Below are 20,112 nucleotides of genomic sequence, written 5' to 3'. Positions count from 1 at the left end.
ATTGTGCATTTATAACAGTCACAAAATATTGTGGTTATTTAATTTAATTTCTTGTCAATTGCAGTATAATATTAAAATAATCATGATCTATACATATTACAATAATTTATTAAATTAGGAAACACATGAATACAAAGCTGATACAGCTCAAATTATTGATATATTTGAACACAACAGTAAATGCAAAGCAAAAATTGATCTCTGGCTGCTGTAGATACACAAGATCCCCGTTTTTCTAAAAGCGATAATTGCGGTTATCTGAAATAATCACGGTTAGATCAAATAACCATGATAAGATTACTATTTAACCTTTTTAACAGCTCCATGGCTAACGTATAAGTTAATGTGTATATGGATGCATTAATGTAATTATTTTTATATTCAATATGTAAATCACAGGTTATGGTCACTTGTGCTATTGTATTTTCCATCTCCTGTGGTTCCAAACGGCACCTTACATCTCATTCTTTATAAAGTCTGTGTTTACAGAGTCATGACCTTGTTCCCCTCAACTGTGATTCATTTAGACGCCCTACACTGTCAGAAAAAATTTCCTAAAACGGTGTCATTGGGGCGGTACCCTTTCACAAAGTACATCTTTGCACCTAAAGAGGTACCAAAAAGTGCATATTAGCACCTCAAATGTACGTAATAGTAACAAATGTATGAATATGTGTACCTAAATGGGTAACCTTTTTAATGAGTTCTGCCCCGGTGACAGCTAAGGTCTTTTTTTGACAACGTAGAGCCCAAACTGCACCTCATAACTGTTGCATATCTGTTCTGGTACACACTTCTGACACCACATCAATAACTGGGGACACTGCAATTGTCTTCAATCTGTAGCACTCCATACTCGACTACAGCCACTGACAGCTCTCAGCCTGACATCATTTAAAATTTTTAAATAACAGGCTTTGTTGAAAGATCGTCCATGCCAGAAATGTTTCGTAAATAACTTGTACGTTTTATTCGGTGCATGGTTTTTAATTGGTCTGCCTCATTAAAAGCCGCCATCAATTAAAATTGCAAAATGAAGGCTGAAATAAACGAGCAATTGCCGGTGACTGCAATGATGGTCTATTGTATGCAGGGCAAATTAAAATATGCACAGATAAATCAGCGTGGAGATGGCAACATCTGAGAAGACAATGCAGTTCAATTTAAAACCTAATCTTCATCCTCTCGTCGTTCAGCGAGTGTGTGTGAGATGTTTCAGTATGGGTTTGTTTGTGTGTCTGTACGTGGAAAACACTGCCTCCAATTGGTCAAACCTGAAGCAATGCTACACCTGGGAGTCACAACATTATCGAATCTGAACATATAAAACCATCAAATATAACGAAATACAATTTATTCTGGAGTGTGATACTTTTTAATCAACATGCAACTATTTATCAAACGTGATGCTATTCTGGGTCATGTTTACTACTACTTATAAAGGGAAAAAAAACACAGTAAATATTTTTTTGCGAGAGTCATCTGTCATTTTTATTGAGAGCTGTATCTACTATTCTGTAGCAATAGTTTGGACTTTGTTTGCTAGTTAGGCTGACAAAAACTGTGCTTTAAGAAGTTTTGTCATAACCTTGCTCACTTTCGCTTTTATTTATTTTTTATGCCAAATGAGTTCAATATCAGTGTGTTTCAGAGGATCATGAAACAATATCCCATAATTGCAAACCACGTTCTACCACTGTGATGTTTACAGCCATCAATCTTGGTTTTCCAGGCCTGTCTGTCTTTCATTTCTTCCATTTATCCCCATTGAAATGACTAGGTTTTGCTTCTGAATCGGCCTTATACTCAGACTAATATCTACATCAGACTCAAACTAGAGTGATACCTTTTTTATTTCAAAAGTGACATTTAAATCAGAAGACGCCGGAGTACCAGGCTTCTTTGTATCCGGCAATCCATCCGCTGTCAGGCTCCAGCGAATGATGCAGTGGGAAAGCCATCAAGTGCATTTCTGAGGCGCTTGTTCTTGCTAACACTCTGTACACCGGCACTCTTCTTATTCTAATGATTTTAAAGCCCGCCATGCTTCTCTATTCCGCCTCGTGTCATTTATCCTAAGCTGCTTCGGGAATTTCATAAATAACTTGTGTCTCTGAAAGGAGGAAGAGAGAAAAAAGACGGAGGGGAAAAAAGTTCTGTAATCAGAAACATTAGCTCTCCAAAAGTCACTCAAAGGTTTCGAGACGCCGAAAAAAAAAAAGACACAGCTTTTATTAGCGACAGAGCACAGCTTTCTACTTTAAAGCATTTACACGGCTTTATTCTGACAGACGTGCTTCTGCTTTTCATTCGCCCTGGTTCTTGGACAAGACCGAAACCCTGGAGCACCGCACTCACGGTTTCTCCTCAGACGGAGTGAAATCGCTAATGTTGCCATTTGAAGGACAATGGGGCATAAACGACAGCGTGATATCTCGGCGCAGGTGGAGATACAGTGCTCCTACTGTCAGAAGAGCCCAGTCAGCGGGGGCTTAAAGAGAAACGAGAGGACGCGAGCAGGGGAAGAAGGGAACATGGAACCGGCGGTTTGCCCCAATTCGATAGCTTATTTAAAACAATTCATTCTGTCTTCCCGGCAAAGCTGGACTCTGGACGGCTCATTGAACAAACGCACGTCCTCTACCTCAGCCGCACATTTAAAGCACACCATGAGTGAAGAAAGCACAGAGAGGGCCGTTACTGGGCATCATTGAGAGGAAATGGAGTCGGGAGGGAAACTGAGAGGGTGCTGGAGTGCGCTCATACTAAACCGGCCCTAACAGTTCTCACTTGTTAGGAATTCATTTATATTTGCGATCAGATTTTTTGCTTTTTTTGGTTAGAACCATTAAAATATTATTGTAAAAGTGTTACTGTGTACATTTTGTATTTGTTAATATTAGTTAATGCATTAGCTAACATGAACTAACAATACTTCTACAGAATTGATTAATCTTAGTTCAAGATAATTTCAGCATTAATACACTTTTTAAAATTAAAGTTGCAACTTAACATTAAGTGAACATGATGTTAATGTAAGTTAACATGCACAGTGAGCTAAATATACAATTGTATTGGCATTAAATAACATTTAATAAATATTAATAAATGTTGAAAACCACATTGCTCAGTGTTAGCTGAACATTATTGTAAAAAGAATTACAATACACTGTAAAAAAATTCCGTAGAAATTACAATGTTATTGCAGCTGGGTTGCCGGTAATTTACCGTAGATTTACATTTATGTTATTTACTGGCAAGAGTTTGTTCAAAGTTAAATAAATTTCAAATATTTACAAGTCTTTATCTTTACAGAATAAAACTATACAATAACAGCCTCATGCAAAGCATTCTGGGAACCAGAAATCATCATCAACCTTTTTCTGTTTTTTGGTCCAGATTTTGTTTCCCAGAATGTTTTGCTTGATGCTGTTTTTTAGTTTTACTCTGTAAAGATAAAGACTTGTAAATGTTTAATTTTCATTTAACTTTGAACAAAATGTTGCCAGTAAAAAACATAAATGTAAATCTACGGTAAATTACCGGCAACAGTGTAGGCCATACTTAGTTTTTATATAGTGCTTGTTGTATTGCATACAAATCGTTAGTTTACATTATTCTATATAGTTTGTATTACAAATAGAAAAGTGTTAAATTTTTGCTAACATCACCATGCACTTACATTTTATAACCTCTCCTTTTGTTAACAAACTAATCAATTCCCACCGAAAAAAATCAGGTCCTACTTTAAACATACTTTTTTCTAAGTGAATATCCTGTTAACCTGAAATAAGTCTCATTGCAAAATTATAATGGTCCACGTAAAGCATTTTATATTGACTAATCTATAAAAAAGGTGATTTAAATATTGTGATTTTAGTGACCTTTTTACTGTGTAATTGTACATTTATGTACTGAGTAATAATGATTAACAACATGTACTTACTATAGGGTCAGGGTTAGAAGTAGAGTTTGGTTTAGGCTATTTGAATTACGCATAATTAACAAAGACATTGTAAAATAAAGTGTTGCTGAATATTGTAAGTTAAAATCTCACAAACGTCTACTTCATGACATAAAATTGTATAGCAGAAAAACATCATGATCTTTTCATGCACACTTTGACAACGCAGAATAAAAAAGAGCCTCAAACACTATAACCTGTACATGCATTCATCACATCATCTGACCTTCGCACAATTCTCCTGTATGACCTCTAGGGAATGTGAACAACTATAAAATCACTTACTATAACACGTCTAACTTACTCTCACCACAACACCGCTAATGGCCTGCATTATGCCATCTCTCCAACACAAAACAATAACTGAAATACAGTTAAACAGAGAAATCATATAGAGAAAACACTGTGTTATTGTTACAGTATGTGCACATGTAACCACTGTTAAATATCACTGTAACACAGTGCTTAGTGAAATAAAAGATGTGGCTGAAATTTTCAAAGAGGTTAAATATTTTTTGTTAATGCCTCTCGTCAAGGTTTATTTTCAAAATATATTCAATGTATGTCTATTAAATAATTGTATAATATTAACAGATGCAGAAAATTGACAAGCAGTAAGCACATGCGTTGTGACACTGCACACTAAGAGAGCATGTGTTTATTTTTTACAATTTTTTTGTGTTAACACATGGGGTGGTTTCCCGGACAGGGATTATCTTAAACCAGGACTACGCCTTAGTTAAATTAGGATATGTATGTAATTTTTAAAAGCATAATTTATAAATAAACATTACTGGTGTGCATCTTGAGACACAACACTCGCACTGATATATTGTATTATTTATAAAATACATATATATTATAAAATATGTTAGAGCAAGTTGTTTTCGATCAAGACAACATAATAATTTAAATAAGTCTGGGACTAGGCCTAAGACCTGTCTGGGAAACCGCCCCTAAATTTGTCATTTTAACACATTATGTGATATTTTGTGTTAATTTTGTGTTAAAATAAAACACAAGTTGTAACAATAATAACATACTGTAGATGTGTGTATTCTGGGACAATGCATTTAGTGTTTGAACTTTATTTACTCACCCTCATGTCATTTGAACCCTCAATGTCTTTCTTTGTTCTTCAGAATCTAAATGCAGATTTTTTTAAAGTGCTGTTTTTGGGTTTTCTGGGTTAGAGGTGGATGGTACGTTAGCCACTTTGGTGAAAACCAAAACCCTTCAAGCTTCAAAATGACCCAAAAAAGTGTTAAATAATAACTCCACAAGAGAGGAAACACTTAACAAATCATCATATGGGTACTGAAGAACAAGAAAAAAATACTTTGAGGGTTTAAATGAATGTACATTTATGGGATGTAAACTATCCCTTTAAATAAGAAACTAGCGGAAGTATTTGTAATTTGTAAAAAAAAAATTTTTATTAAATCGACATAAAGCTGTAAGATAAAAATGTAAAATAAATAGGTGACACATCACTGAAAATAAACTTTATTTTATTTTTATTTTATTTATTTTATATTACAATGTTTTATTTTAATTATTTGATATTACAATGTTCCAACTCTTATATTAAAAGTGTGGTGTATATTGTGAAGTGGTGTCTGTTTGTGCGGTGGTCTGTGCCTCTCCCATCTCCCCTCACTGCTCTCCTGCACTCTGGAGTTTGTTATCAGCCCAGATAAGAAACAGAGATTGCAGACGTGTGTGTCTATGTGTGTGTGTGTGAGAGAGAGGAAAACTGCAGTGTTAAACTGCAGTCGAGATCTGTGTTGTTGGCAGACCGGAGGCGTTTTTGAAACAGATCAGAGTTTCTAACACTGTCTCACTCCTCCAACCCTGAAGACCTCTGGGTGCCTCAGTACACTGAAAGGTGCAGAGGTGCAATCAACTGTCCATCTACAATACAGAGAAAAATATATTTCTGTCTATACACAGCATGGATATCATTTGATCCTTTGTTTGAAGCCATACTGATGTGCACTTTTAAAATAAGATAAAGGAAACAAAAGCTTTGAAAGTAAAACCCAGAGTCAACAAAAAACTATTTTACAGTATTTCCATAAAATGAAAAATTTTAGAGTTCGGTGAAATATGTACCAAGAAAAAATGAAGAGTTTGGTTCCAAAACGCAATAAATCCATTTTGACTAATTTCAGTAAAAAAGTTTTTTCTATAGCCTACCAAGAAAGTGACAAGATGAAAACCACTATTTTTGGTTACAAACTTTCATCTTTAGGTAATAATAGCATGAAATCTATAGTTTGATTTTCAAAGATAAATTATAAAAACAAATTCTTTTTTGAATAAACATGTAATCAGAATTCACCCTGTCTGCTTTTTTAATACACATTCTTGGTCTAACTGTTATAAAATATAATAACCTGCTTTATTCCCTATATGTACATTTTGGTAAGAAATACCCAACGTTACAATTAAAATCTAGTTATAAATAAAAAAGTAAGTTACCTGGTTGCCTTTAAAAATATTAGCTGATATTTCTACACAACTTTTTTGAGTTTACTAATATTTTTTAGTCAAATTTTAACTCAAAATGTTGAACCAACCATCCTTTTTTAGTAGATTTTAATGTAAAGTGGGTCCTTAGAATGTACATAAAGGGGACAAAGCATGTTAATATATTTTGATAATTTTTTTAAAGAGGATATATCATTAAAATCTGACATTTTGCATGTTTAAGGGCTATAAATGGGTATCCAGTATTTAACATAAAAAAAAGATCAACCCAGTAACTCAGTTTTGATAAATCATTCCCTGGCAAAGCATGTGAAAAAATAGGTCATTGGAATTTGGCTCTCCTTGTGATGTCAGAAGGGGATAATACCGCCCCCCTTAATCTGCACTATCCAACCACTGCCATTTAGTTCAGAGATCAGCTCATTTGCATTTAAAAATACACACAGATAACGGCACATTATTGCTCACACCTACAAAAGTGGGAATTTTAGCATGCTTAAATAAATTATGTGGTGAATTTTGAGCTTAAACTTCATATACTTACTCTGGGGACACCAAAGGTTTATTTAACACCTTAAAAAGTCTTGTAAAATGTCTCCTTTAAAATAACATGCACCACTGAAAAGTGAACAATAAGACCAAGGACGTGTACAGTATTGCAAAAGCAGACAGAGTCAAATTGAATGTTAAATAACATTTAAATAGCATAAATTAGATAACATTGTGTTTGACTTTATTTAGTTGCTACCACATCACGCCATTTTTTAGTTACCAAAACATTTTTAGTTTTGAGTTTGCTTAAACAAGTAATTTTAAGCAGAAACACTTTCTTAGAAATGTTTTTAAAGTGCTCTTAGTGTTGTCAACACATCGAAATTCAAATTTTAAGTGTAACGTAAGTGGCATCACATCTCCCGTTTAAGATGACATGATGTTCAGCAAGCACAGACCAAAAAAATACATCCTCTCCAAAAATATTCACTCGCTGATCTTTGGTCACGGGAGAGTCAATGCTATACAGCCGTCACCCCTGCTTTCAAAAGCACCACCCCGACAAAGGTAAGTACAAAGGTAATTACCATGAAAGCCAATGTCACCCTAAAACGCCATCACCTCTCCTCATCTACAACGAGCAGTGCTCTTAACGCCCCATCCATTGTGCCGGGGTCTTTTGGGGTATGGCGCGGTGAGCGCTGGTTCCCTCTATTTTCATATTTGATAAAAGCAAATGGAAATGAGGTGTGTGTGAGTGTTGGAGAAGGGGGAGCAGAGCTGCGTCTATGAGTGCTACTGCACCAGGCTACAATGTGTGTTTTTATACTGAAGTATAAAGACAAGAGTGTAAGAGGAACCAGACATGCATCCGTTCCTTTAAGTCAGTGTCCTGCTGGGATACTCTGTGGTGAGATCTCTAATTTGAGGAACTCTGTAACTCTACCGTGTGTGCGCATCTCTTTCTTTTAGCCTGTTTTTTCATCCTTCCTATCTCATCATGTCAACCCTTGATCTGTTGGACGGAGCTACCGAGTGTCGATAGATGGGGAATAATAAAGCAAGAAAGGACAAAGCCGGGCCGAAAGGAGAAGCATTACGTGCTAACATCTGAACAACACTACCAATCGAACATTTGGACACACTCGAATGAATTTAAGTTTTAAATGCTTATGGGTTCGAACCCAGGACATACATACATGTTAAAATAATGTATAGATTTCGTATCAAAGCATCTTGTAAAATTATAGACTTAAAAAAATATGAACGTAGTGTCCGTGACATCACCCATAGGTTTGTTAAGATCGTTTTTGAAGCTTTAAGTAGGCGTTGCCTGCCGTTGCCATCTTGGCAGCGCGTCACCGCAAATCACTCGCAGATAACCGAAAATGGGTATAGAGCCGGGACATGGGTGAAGCTGAGGTGGCTGGTTGTGCAAACCAAAAATTGTTAGCACGTGTTAACAATATTCAAAAGGAACATACCACAAAGTAAACGATAACGCGAGTTTTCGTCTCCAACGTAAATCTCTTTTCTTGGACTACAGCAAATTGAATTGGTGATGTAGACAAGAGCGACATTATCATAATTCCTCCCGCTTCGGACTCACAGCCTGTAAGTTAACTCTTGTAAGCATAGCAACCAAATCTTTCAAACATGGTAAGGAGTGTCACATTTCCGGCTGATGTCAGAGGTATTCAGACCAATTACAATGTACAGATTAGCTGGCCAATCAGGGCAACCTAATCTCTCGAATTTCCGTAATAGTAGAATATTTTGCTCATTTATCCGTGTCATTGTCACAGATCTCCACATTTTTCCGTGTCTGTACCACAGACTTTCTCTTTAATTGTTTTTCTTATTTTCTTACCATTTTCGCATGGGTTTGGGGTTAGAACTATTTTCTGTAACATAAAATGACAACCTAAACCAAACCCAACTCTAACTTTAACGTAAGGGGATAATTGTTTAAAAGTCCGGAAAAAATTGTATTAACCAATAGTTAAAGTGACATTGTAACCCAAACCCCAAATCTAACTCCAAATTCACGTGAAAATGGTTTTAAAATAGGAAAAACCATTGAGTAACCAATACGTGAGACTGACACGGAAAAGAAATCCGTGGTACAGACACGTAAAAAATGCGGAGATCCGTAACAGTGACACGGATAAATGAGCAAAATATTCTGTGACTATAACACGAAATTGGTGAGATCATGTTGATCAGGGACACAGAGCTTTTCAAATCCGTGCATTTCAGGATGAGAGTGAAATCTGGAGCTACAAAAATATACGGTATGTGAAAAAAAAGTGTTTTTTGAACCATAAACCACGCAAACACTTTGTATTATACCAAATACACAAAATAACATTGTTTTTAGCAAATGAAAAAGGTGCACTTTAAAAGAGTTTTACACTACATAATATTAATAGTTTTAATTCTATTATGTGAAAAATAACACAGTCTCACATCAAGTTGTGTTAATGAAAATTTTGATTAATTTATTTGTGCTTGATGACACAAATTTACGCTGTTTTTCGTGTCTCTGGAGACAGATGTCTTTTTCATCCTTCCCAGCACAAATTTCTATCAATGGCTGTTTTTGTGTCTATGGCACGACTTTCTTTATCGTGTCATTTTATATTTTGTTTTCTTGTCGTTCTTTCCTATTTTTAAAACATTGTCGCTTGGGGTTAGATTCGGGGTTTGCGTTAGGATGTAATTTTATGCATTGGTTTCTACATTTTGGGGTTAGATGAGCAACGATGAGCAAACAAAATATAAAATGACATGATAAAGAAAGTTGTGCCACAGACACGAACAGCCATTGATAGAAAATCGTATTGGGAAGGACGAAAAAAGTGCGGAAATTTGTGTCATCAAACACAAATAAATTAATCAAAATTTTTGTTACTATAACACGACTTGCCGTGAGACTGGGTTGAAAATAATAAAAATACTTATAAAAATGTGACCCTGTCTATGAAATAAAGATATCAATGTTATATCAAAGAATGTCCTTTACATCATGTAGGATGATTTTATGTAAAAAAAAACTTATGTAAAGTAATGACTTTAGCTTGGAGTATGTGCTCCTCAAACATTTGACTACATAAGCCAGCAGTCTTATGAAAAACATACAATCATAAAACTCCCTTTGCAAGAAAATGTCACGAAAACAAAATGAGTGACATATTCAAGAAAAAACTACTTATGTCATGCACGTGTATTTTATTACAAATGCGTCTTAGACTAAGATCAGAGACATGCTATAGATCAAGTGTTTGACGGAGAAACTCTTCGCTTAACTCGGCCATATGTGTGATGTTAAAGACGCTGATACATATATCAGCATTAACTCTTTCCCCGCCATTGACGAGATTTCTCGTCAATTAAGAGAAAACACTTCCCCGCCAATGACGAGATATTCCGTCTTTCCGCAATAACGCTATTATCCACCAGGTGGCGCCCTTCCGCAACTTTTTAAAACCGGAAGTATTTCCCTATGCCAAGCTGCTGCATGTCCGTGTCTGTTTTAAAGATCGCTCTGAATGGGATCTCTATGAAAAGTCCGTCATAAAAATTGAATTATTTTTGCTTTTTGCTCAAAATATGGTGTTTTTGCAAAAACCTACCCATATTCAAAAGCTGATTGCAAAAGAACCACTAAAGGTAGGATGAAACGGGTTTTTTTGTTTGAAAGCAGAGGGTCTGTTCTTTCATTTGGTATATTGTATGTTTATATATTTAAAGAAGAACATTTTCTGGAAGGCATTAAACTTTGGTGAAAATCATGAAAAACGCTGGCGCTGGCTGGCAACTTTTTTTAAAAACGCTGGCGGTGAAAGAGTTAAGCACTTCAAAAGACGACCGGCTATTTTTCACCCATCCATTCCTGCAGGAATTGAAGAACTTCCTGTCATTTCTGATGAAAAAGAGTCTGGGGCTGAAACAGGAACAATTTCACACTTGTTTCAACACAGAACTTCTGCCCCTGTGGAAAAGCGACTAAATTGGGGTGTCTGTACATTTCTTGTCCTCTGATGATTGAAATTCGCTTTTAAACTGTACTTCAAATAATACGGCTGCTTCATAATTCATGCAGCAAAATCAAAAGATGAGGTGTCACCTTGTTAGCACCTTTACCATCTGTAATGGGAAAAAATGATTTGCTAGAGGTCTGAAAATAGGTACTCTTATTCCAACCTATAATTATATCTATGAAATCAGGTATAGTTTCAAAAATCTCTCATCCAGAGTGCTAACAGGGCCTACAAGAATCTGAAACATTGTGCTTAATTACAGGGCTGCATTTACAGTATTACTGTATTTTTACCACTTGCTACTCCATTAATTACAGTAAAAACTTATTTTTAACTTTGCACGATGATTGACAAAATCAAGCAATAATCTAGCATGTGAGAATTAGCTTTTAATACAAATTAATTAAAAACATCCCACTTAGTATGTCACTGTATGAATTATTGGAGCAGAAGTATATAAAAAAGTATTTTGTTGGTTAAAAACAACCGCCTGTCACCTGTGTGCTTATGTTGTAACTGGCTGTGGCGAATGGAGAACACAGCTCCTCTTAGTGGCCTTGCTGCAGTTTAGTCTCAATAAGAGGAAAGATAAGCCATAGCACTCTCTTCCTTTTCATTTATACCTCTCATATCACATATATGACAATATTTAGTCTAAGGGTGAGCTTTAAAGGCTCAGTGCACTCTTTTATAGGTCAGGAGCTGGGCGTACACCCGTTCATAAGGCTTAAGTCTGGATGTACTGTAAATGCGCTTTACGTCCTACATAGAATTTACACCTGTTGCACCATATAGGCGTAGTAGCATACATGCAGGACTATATCTTACGTATAGTCAAACGTAGGTGTAAACATAGTATTTTTGACTTGTTTCTATGGCAAAAAAATGTACGAGACATTGGCGCGTCTAATGCATACGCAAGTACTAGGCTTTCATGCATGTAGAGTGAGAGACCGCATCAATAAATTCTTATATCACACAACACTTAGATATTTACAAAGACGGAGTATAAAACTTATTAAAAGCTTTGTTTAATTTCATTTTAATTCAGAATTGTTCGAATTAATGGCCAAATTGTTACCTTTTGTGCAAATGGAAAAAGCTTTCATTTAGTTAATTTGCAGGTTTGATGGGTCTGCACGTGACGCAAGCAACTTGAAGGACAGCGCACTTGTAAATGTGTGAGAGGAGGGAAATCTCTCATTTGTCATTTATAAGCTGGCGGCAGCAAATGTTAGTTTGTAACCACTATCAATGTGGTTATACGCATATGCAGGGAGGCGCATCATCTACATTATCATAGCTGTGCCTTGTCTTAGTATTAGATGGGGCAATTGGCGTAATTTTTGTCGCTAAGCCTGACGTAGTGCTTACCCTCAACTTTTTTACGGCTAGCTGGTGCAACGAGCCCCAGGAAACTGAAGACTTAAATAAAAATAGATGAAAGGAGGTCAATGAAAACGGCAACGTTTTTATGTGGTGTTTGTTTACATGACAATGCTGTTTTGGGGTCCTGAAAACGCAATCTTTTGATGACAGGTTTCAAAGTGCACCTTTTTAAAAATTATGTCTTGTCGTCTCTGTGTAAAGTATGAAAGGTGAATCTGTGATAATGGTGAAGTCATGCGCACAGGTTAATTCAGTCTATAGACATGGCCGAGTATAACCAAAACAAGAATGATGGCCTACAGGACTGTGCTTGTGCTGCTCAAGCTAGTGAGTTAATTAACGCTCTTCAACAAAGTTTATAAAATGTTGCCGCTTTATAGTCCAGGGTCACATCCATCTAAACAAAACTGTTGCTTTGTCGTCTTGATTGTTTACATTTGTCACTTTGTAGAAGAATGCGTATGTGCGCAGGCATGAAGTGTTTCTTTACAAAGTAACATCGCCATCTACTGGGCTGGCGCATATAATCATCAGCTATGAGGTCACAGAGGTAAAGACCTCAGTAAATTTTTCTTATAAAAAATACATTGGCACATTGGCGTCTGGGTATATAATAATATTTGGACAGTTTACTGTATAGTCATCAGTGCCCCTTGTTTTGTTTTAAAATGCACACACGTAATGTTTTATTAAGGAATGTTTGTTCAAACTAGTTATATTTCCTAATTTAACTAATGCCTAGTTCTAGCTTAAGTCAATCCCTATCCAGGAAACTGCCCCATATACTTTAGCAATTAATGTGACATTTTGGGATATTTATATAGTGATGATTAGTGTTAGTGATTTCTCTGATTTATTTCTGAAAGACAAGGTTTGAACTTTATTTTTATTGACTATTATTTTGGTATGTTTTTCATACTAATATCTGGCAACACTGGGTGACCAGCACCTAAACTGACAGTTAGCAAAATGGGCGCATCATTCGTTATTGCTGTCATTCGGTAAGACAAAAGCAGTCATTATGATTACTAATTAAAAGGAAAGTTTAGTGCATAGAAATAAATGTTGTTTGAAAATAGCACAGTTGTGTACACTTAGATGTTCTTAACTTAATCTGAAGAAGTCCTAGAGACAAATTTGATATATTGGTATTTATGCATGAAAATAATACATTTACTAAGTAAAAAAAGTGATTTTTTTTTCTTTTTTCTCAGCAGATAGCATTTGTTAAAGGGATAGTTCACCCGAAAATGAAAATACTGTCATCATTTTCTTATCCTCATGTTGTTCCAAAGTTGTATGAATTTCTTTTCTCTGATGAAAACAAGAAGATATTTTGATAAATTATGGTAAGCACATAGTTGACGGTACCCATTGAATTCCATCGTATTTGTTTTTCATACTATGGAAGTCAATAGTTACCATCAGCTGTGTGCTTACCATCATTTGTCTAAATATCTTATTTTCTGTTCATCGGAAACAAAGAAATTCATACAGGTGTAGAACTACATGAGGATGTGAAAATTATGACAGAATTTTCATTTTTGGGTGAACTATCCCTTTAACTCTTAATACCCCACCTTTCTGCATTTTACTACATCCTGGTCGTGTAAATGTAACCTAATCTCCATTGGGATTCTTGAAACTATTTGATAAAATTTTGGAGGTTAAATTGAAATCTCTGACTTTTTGATAAACTGGACACATTTTGAGGCATTGTGATACATTTGAAATTATTAAGAGTCTGTTCCTCAACTTTAAATATCTGCAGTTGCTCTCAATTTAACTGCATTGTTGTGAATGAGAAACAATTGGGATATTAAAAGGATCTTATTTCTGATATTTCTTTCCTACATTATAATACAATATCTGCTGTATGACACTTTGTAGTACCATACTTGTTTATATACCAAAAGATTTTTTATTGCTCAGAGATTTCTCTTTTATTGTTCTGAAGACTTGGAGTTCACAAAAACAGTTCATGTGTCAATTTTAGAAACATTTATATTATTAAAATTACCCAGTTGACTTTTCAGTCCAGGCTTTGGCAATTATCAACATGGTTTAAAGGAGCATTTCACCCATAGAAACATTAATCTTTATTGAAAGTGTGTCATATTTGTAGTCGAAATGTAACATACATTTAGAATTTAGTGCCTATTTGACAGAGAAAGGGGTGTTTGTAGTCTCACTCCCTCAACAAAGATATTGGACTTCCTTCTTTCAATGATGCAAAATTATGATTTTTACATCATTGAAAGAAGGAAGTGCAACACTGAAATCTGTATTTCTCCTGTCTCAGCGGCAACTGAGAAAATGATGCATGACCATTCAAAAACATGACTAACTATACAAAGCTTAATGCAAATGGGTGAAGTGTCCCTTTAAGGGCACATATTACAAGATGTAATATAAGTCTCAGGTGTGTCCAGAATGTGTCTGTGAAGTCTCAGCTCAATATATCCCAAAGATAATTTAATATAGCATGTCCAAAACGCCCCATTTGTGTGGGAGCAAATATGCACGGTTTTGTGTGTGTACCTTTAAATGCAAATAAGCTATTGCTCTTCTCTTTCTGACCAAAAGTGATGCTTTGGTTAAAAATAGATCTGATATCATGATATAGATCAATGTTATTACGCAGGGCCTTGAAAGTAGTCCCCTTAGTAACTTTCAATGGCAGGGGACTATTTTCTGGCACTGCTTAATATCATTGCGCCTTCTGCAGCCATGTTATTACATCAGAAAGAGATAGTCCTAGCATATATTCGCCTAGAAAATCGCAACTTTAATTTCCGTAGGTCTTAATACATGATGTTACTACAGAAGAGTCAAGTTTTAAAAAGGAAAAATATCAAAACACATGTTGGTTATTTTTGAGCGCGATGCTAATGGTTAGGGATGCACCGATACCGATACTGGTATCGGGTATCGGCCTCGATACCACATTTTCTAAAGTACTCGTACTCGTTAAAAGTCCCCCGATACCAGGGATCGATACCACGATCTGAGAAATGTCTATGTTTGAGCGGCGTGTAAGGGGTTAATGCCTCTTGTGTTGTCCAAAGAGGCAGAGTTTACAACAAACTAGAAAACTATTCCCTTGTTTTTTTGTTAAATTATATGACTAAAGCTGTTACCTGTAAATTTAAATCATGTTTTTTATTAAGTACTTGGTATCGATATCGGCAAGTACTTAAATGCAAGTACTCGTACTCATACTCCAAAAAAGTGGTATCGGTGCATCCCTACTAATGGTCTAATCAGATTCAATGGATTATGCTAAGCTATGCTAAAAGTGCTAGCTCCAGACCCCGAGACCTGCCGAATGGATTCCAAAACGGTAAAAATCAAATGTTAAACCCTAGGGGAGCTGGAAAATAAGCATATGCTCATATTTTCAAAAAAAGTGTAGTGTCCCTTTAACACCCCCCAAACACATTTATGTACAAACACCATGTAAAAGTGGATTTTAGGTGCCATTTAAGATACTGTGTAGATCACTCCTAAAATTTTTGAATAAACCATATGTAAGAATACTGTAGCTTTCTATTCACATACTTTAAAACATACATTTTCAGTTTCCTGTTCATTGTATCCCACTGCTCCCTATGAGAAACAACTGAGACACGAAGAGATCACAGAATTTTTGTCTGTATGGCTGAGTTGTAAAGAATTACTGCACCACATTTTAACAGCACATAAGGAAAAATCATTACGATGAGAATACAAGCGTTGTTATTTTATAGCCACGGCACACAGAGATGCAATATGGCCATACCTGCGGCCAGTCTGCATGAGCTATTCTGCAGCATTCGGCGGACGGAGTGGACGCAGACTGGATGAAGGCAGAGAAGGGGGGAGGTATAACGGGGGCGAGGGCTTCTTTGAAGTCTGGATTCCAATTAAACCCCTGACTGAGTTCTAAGCGCAGAAGAAAAATGACTGAGGTACATGACATGGCCAGGTCCCCTCGTCCAACCAACCCTTTCCATTTCAGCATTTCAGACCCTTTGTCTCGCTGCAGCTTCTAATATTTATGATCGAACCCCCCCCCCCCCAACACCAGTAGACCCCCACACACACTCCCTCCCCTTTAAGAACCGAAAAACATACTACTCTTTTCGGACCCCAAGGTTTTCTTTCTTTCGGCCCCAATTCTCTTTCAGTCAACACAGAGAATCATAGAAACTCTTATATGAAATAGATAAATTATTAGTCAGGGTGATCTAAAATAAAAGTAATAATTCAGAGTAAATATGCACATAAATATGTAAGCAATAGCCATGTATTGCGTATGGCCAATTATTAAAGCCCTGCGCTCTCACCTGCATGGAAATCATGCTTCTGCATTTAGATATTTATGTTGTTAGATCTACTTCAAAAGCTCTTCTGCTACCGATGGTGCTAATAAGTTTTAGATTAGAGTGAGACAACAGCCCCTGCAGTGGATTTCAAAGTCAAGAAAGATTTAAAATTCTCTGGTTTTCTTTGTGTTTGCATTATTTGCCTACAGTTCAAATAAAGTAACTCGGTTATTCCCACTCATACAACACAGAAAACGGTATGCGAATCATCTACATCTACTATGTTGTTGAGGGCGCAATGTGATGGACACCTCGCACAAATCTACAGAAGGTGGGCACATATATTAAAGGAAATGCAACATGTATGCGAAATCTGATGTGAAGGTGAAAGAGGAAAAGTGAAGGTTTTGCCACCGATCGTGGTAGTCGGCCTCCACAGAGCAGCGAGCAGCCACACTTACGGTTTACCTCGGAGAGGCGGCAAACACACCTTTACAACTCCAGTATCTGGGCTAGAGTTTTGTTTTCTCTTGAAATAGTGATGGTGAAAGCAGTGTAGGAGCACCTTAGCTGGGGGACATGTTTTTTTGTGTTGAAAGCAATGCTGAAAGATTGTAGATTTCAGAAGCATCAGTCCTGCAAGGCAACCGCAGGCATTTTATACCCACACCCACACCGAGAGAAATGCACCGTAGACACACTTCACCGCGTGAAAATAACCTAGGCGCTATCGTTCACGCACACATCTATCTATTCATGTACAAACTGAATCAAAATAATACTAGAAATACTAGCTCTAGTTGTTTGCTCAAAAAGGATAAGAAGCAGAACGAAAATAAAAATGTGTTAACCAAGCAAAAATGCATAAAACCCGTTTTTCTCACGCATTTTCCTGAATATTACATTAACAGCGCCGCCACTATTACCTGGTCAAACGTTCAGGTTATTCTCAGAGGAATGCGGGAATAAAAATGCCTGAAGCGGGCTTTTCGTCACATGACGTTTTTTCAGACACTAGCTTTAGCACTGGAGGTGCAGGAAGGGGTTAAGGCTGGATGTCTACCTTTTATCATGCAGCAGGGAGGCGGCGAGCCGGGAGCCAGAGAATGGTAAATATTTCATGCTGATAGGTGACATAAACAAAGGTTTACTCTCATTCTCACTTTTTAAACTTGCAAAATTTGGGAACGGCAATTCATTACGGCCGTCTATCTTGACACGCTAATACAGTGTTGAGGAATAGGCTCTAAACACTTACAGCAGGTAGTTTGCCTGCCTGCTGATACACACACTGCCTAATGTTTATTAAACACTATTTTACAGAAGCACTTCTACTTATTACAGTAAAATGCTAAGTCACTTACATCATTTGTATTCAATTCAATTTTATTTTTATAGTGCTTTCACAATTGTTTAGTTGTTCCAAAGCAGCTTTACATTAATAAAAACAAAAGAAAACACAGAAAAATCAGAGGACAACTACTGTAAAAAAATTGCTGTTATTATGCAGCTGGTTGCCAGTAACTTACTGTAGAAGATAAAGACTGAAAATGTTTCATGTTCATTTTAACTTTGAACAATCTGTTGCCAGTAAATAAAATAAATCAAAAATCTACAGTAAGTTACTGGCAGCTAGTTAACTGTAAACAATTTGCTGTAATTATGCAGCTGGTTGCCAGTAACTTACTGTAGAAGATAAAGACTGAAAATGTTTCATGTTCATTTTACTTTGAACTAATTGTTGCCAGTAAATAAAATAAATCTAAAGTCTACAGTAAATTACTGGCAGCTAGTTGCCACACTGTAAAAAATTTGCTTTAATTATGCAGCTGGTTGCCAGTAACTTACTGTAGAAAATAAAGACTGAAAATGTTTCATGTTCATTTAAATTTAAACAAACTGTTGCCAGTAAATAAAATAAATCTAAAGTCTACAGTAAATTACTGGCAGCTAGTTGCCACACTGTAAAAAATTTGCTTTAATTATGCAGCTGGTTGCCAGTAACTTACTGTAGAAGATAAAGACTGAAAACGTTTCATGTTCATTTAAATTTGAACAAACTGTTGCCAGTAAATAAAATAAATCTAAAATCTACAGTAAATTACTGGCAGCTAGTTGCCACACTGTAAAAAATTTGCTGTAATTATGCAGCTGGTTGCCAGTAACTTACTGTAGAAGATAAAGACTGAAAATGTTTCATGTTCATTTAACTTTGAACTAACTGTTGCCAGTAAATAAAATAAATCTAAAATTTACAGTAAATTACTGGCAGCTTGTTGCCACACTGTAAACAATTTGCGGTAATTATGCAGCTGGTTGCCAGTAACTTAATGTAGAAGATAAAGACTGAAAATGTTTAATGTTCATTTAACTTTGAACTAACTGTTACCAGTAAATAAAATAAATCTAAAAATCTACAGTAAGTTACTGGCAGCTAGTTGCCACACTGTAAAATATTTGCCAGTAACTTACTGTAGAAGATAAAGACTGAAAATGTTTCATGTTCATTTAACTTTGAACTAACTGTTGCCAGTAAATAAAATAAATCTAAAATCTACAGCAAATTACTAGAAGCTAGTTGTCACACTGTAAAAAAAATTGCTGTAATTATGCAGCTGGTTGCCAGTAACTTACTGTAGAAGATAAAGACTGAAAATGTTTCATGTTCATTTTACTTTGAACTAATTGTTGCCAGTAAATAAAATAAATCTAAAGTCTACAGTAAGTTACTGGCAGCTAGTTGCCACACTGTAAAAAATTTGCTTTAATTATGCAGCTGGTTGCCAGTAACTTACTGTAGAAGATAAAGACTGAAAATGTTTCATGTTCATTTAACTTTGAACTAACTGTTGCCAGTAAATAAAATAAATCTAAAATCTACAGTAAGTTACTGGCAGCTAGTTGTCACACTGTAAAAAAATTGCTGTAATTATGCAGCTGGTTGCCAGTAACTTACTGTAAAAGATAAAGACTGAAAATGTTTCATGTTCATTTAAATTTGAACAAACTGTTGCCAGTAAATAAAATAAATCTAAAATCTACAGTAAATTACTGGAAGCTAGTTGCCACACTGTAAAAAAATTGCTGTAATTATGCAGCTGGTTGCCAGTAACTTACTGTAGAAGATAAAGACTGAAAATGTTTCATGTTCATTTAAATTTGAACAAACTGTTGCCAGTAAATAAAATAAATCTAAAATCTACAGTAAATTACTGGCAGCTAGTTGCCACACTGTAAAAAATTTGCTGTAATTATGCAGCTGGTTGCCAGTAACTTACTGTAGAAGATAAAGACTGAAAATGTTTCATGTTCATTTAACTTTGAACTAACTGTTGCTAGTAAATAAAATAAATCTAAAATTTACAGTAAATTACTGGCAGCTTGTTGCCACACTGTAAAAAATTTGCAGTAATTATGCAGCTGG

This window comes from Paramisgurnus dabryanus, chromosome 2, assembly GCF_030506205.2.
Source record: "Paramisgurnus dabryanus chromosome 2, PD_genome_1.1, whole genome shotgun sequence".
Lineage (NCBI taxonomy): Eukaryota > Metazoa > Chordata > Actinopteri > Cypriniformes > Cobitidae > Paramisgurnus > Paramisgurnus dabryanus.
Note: the sequence above shows the minus strand (reverse complement) of the source record.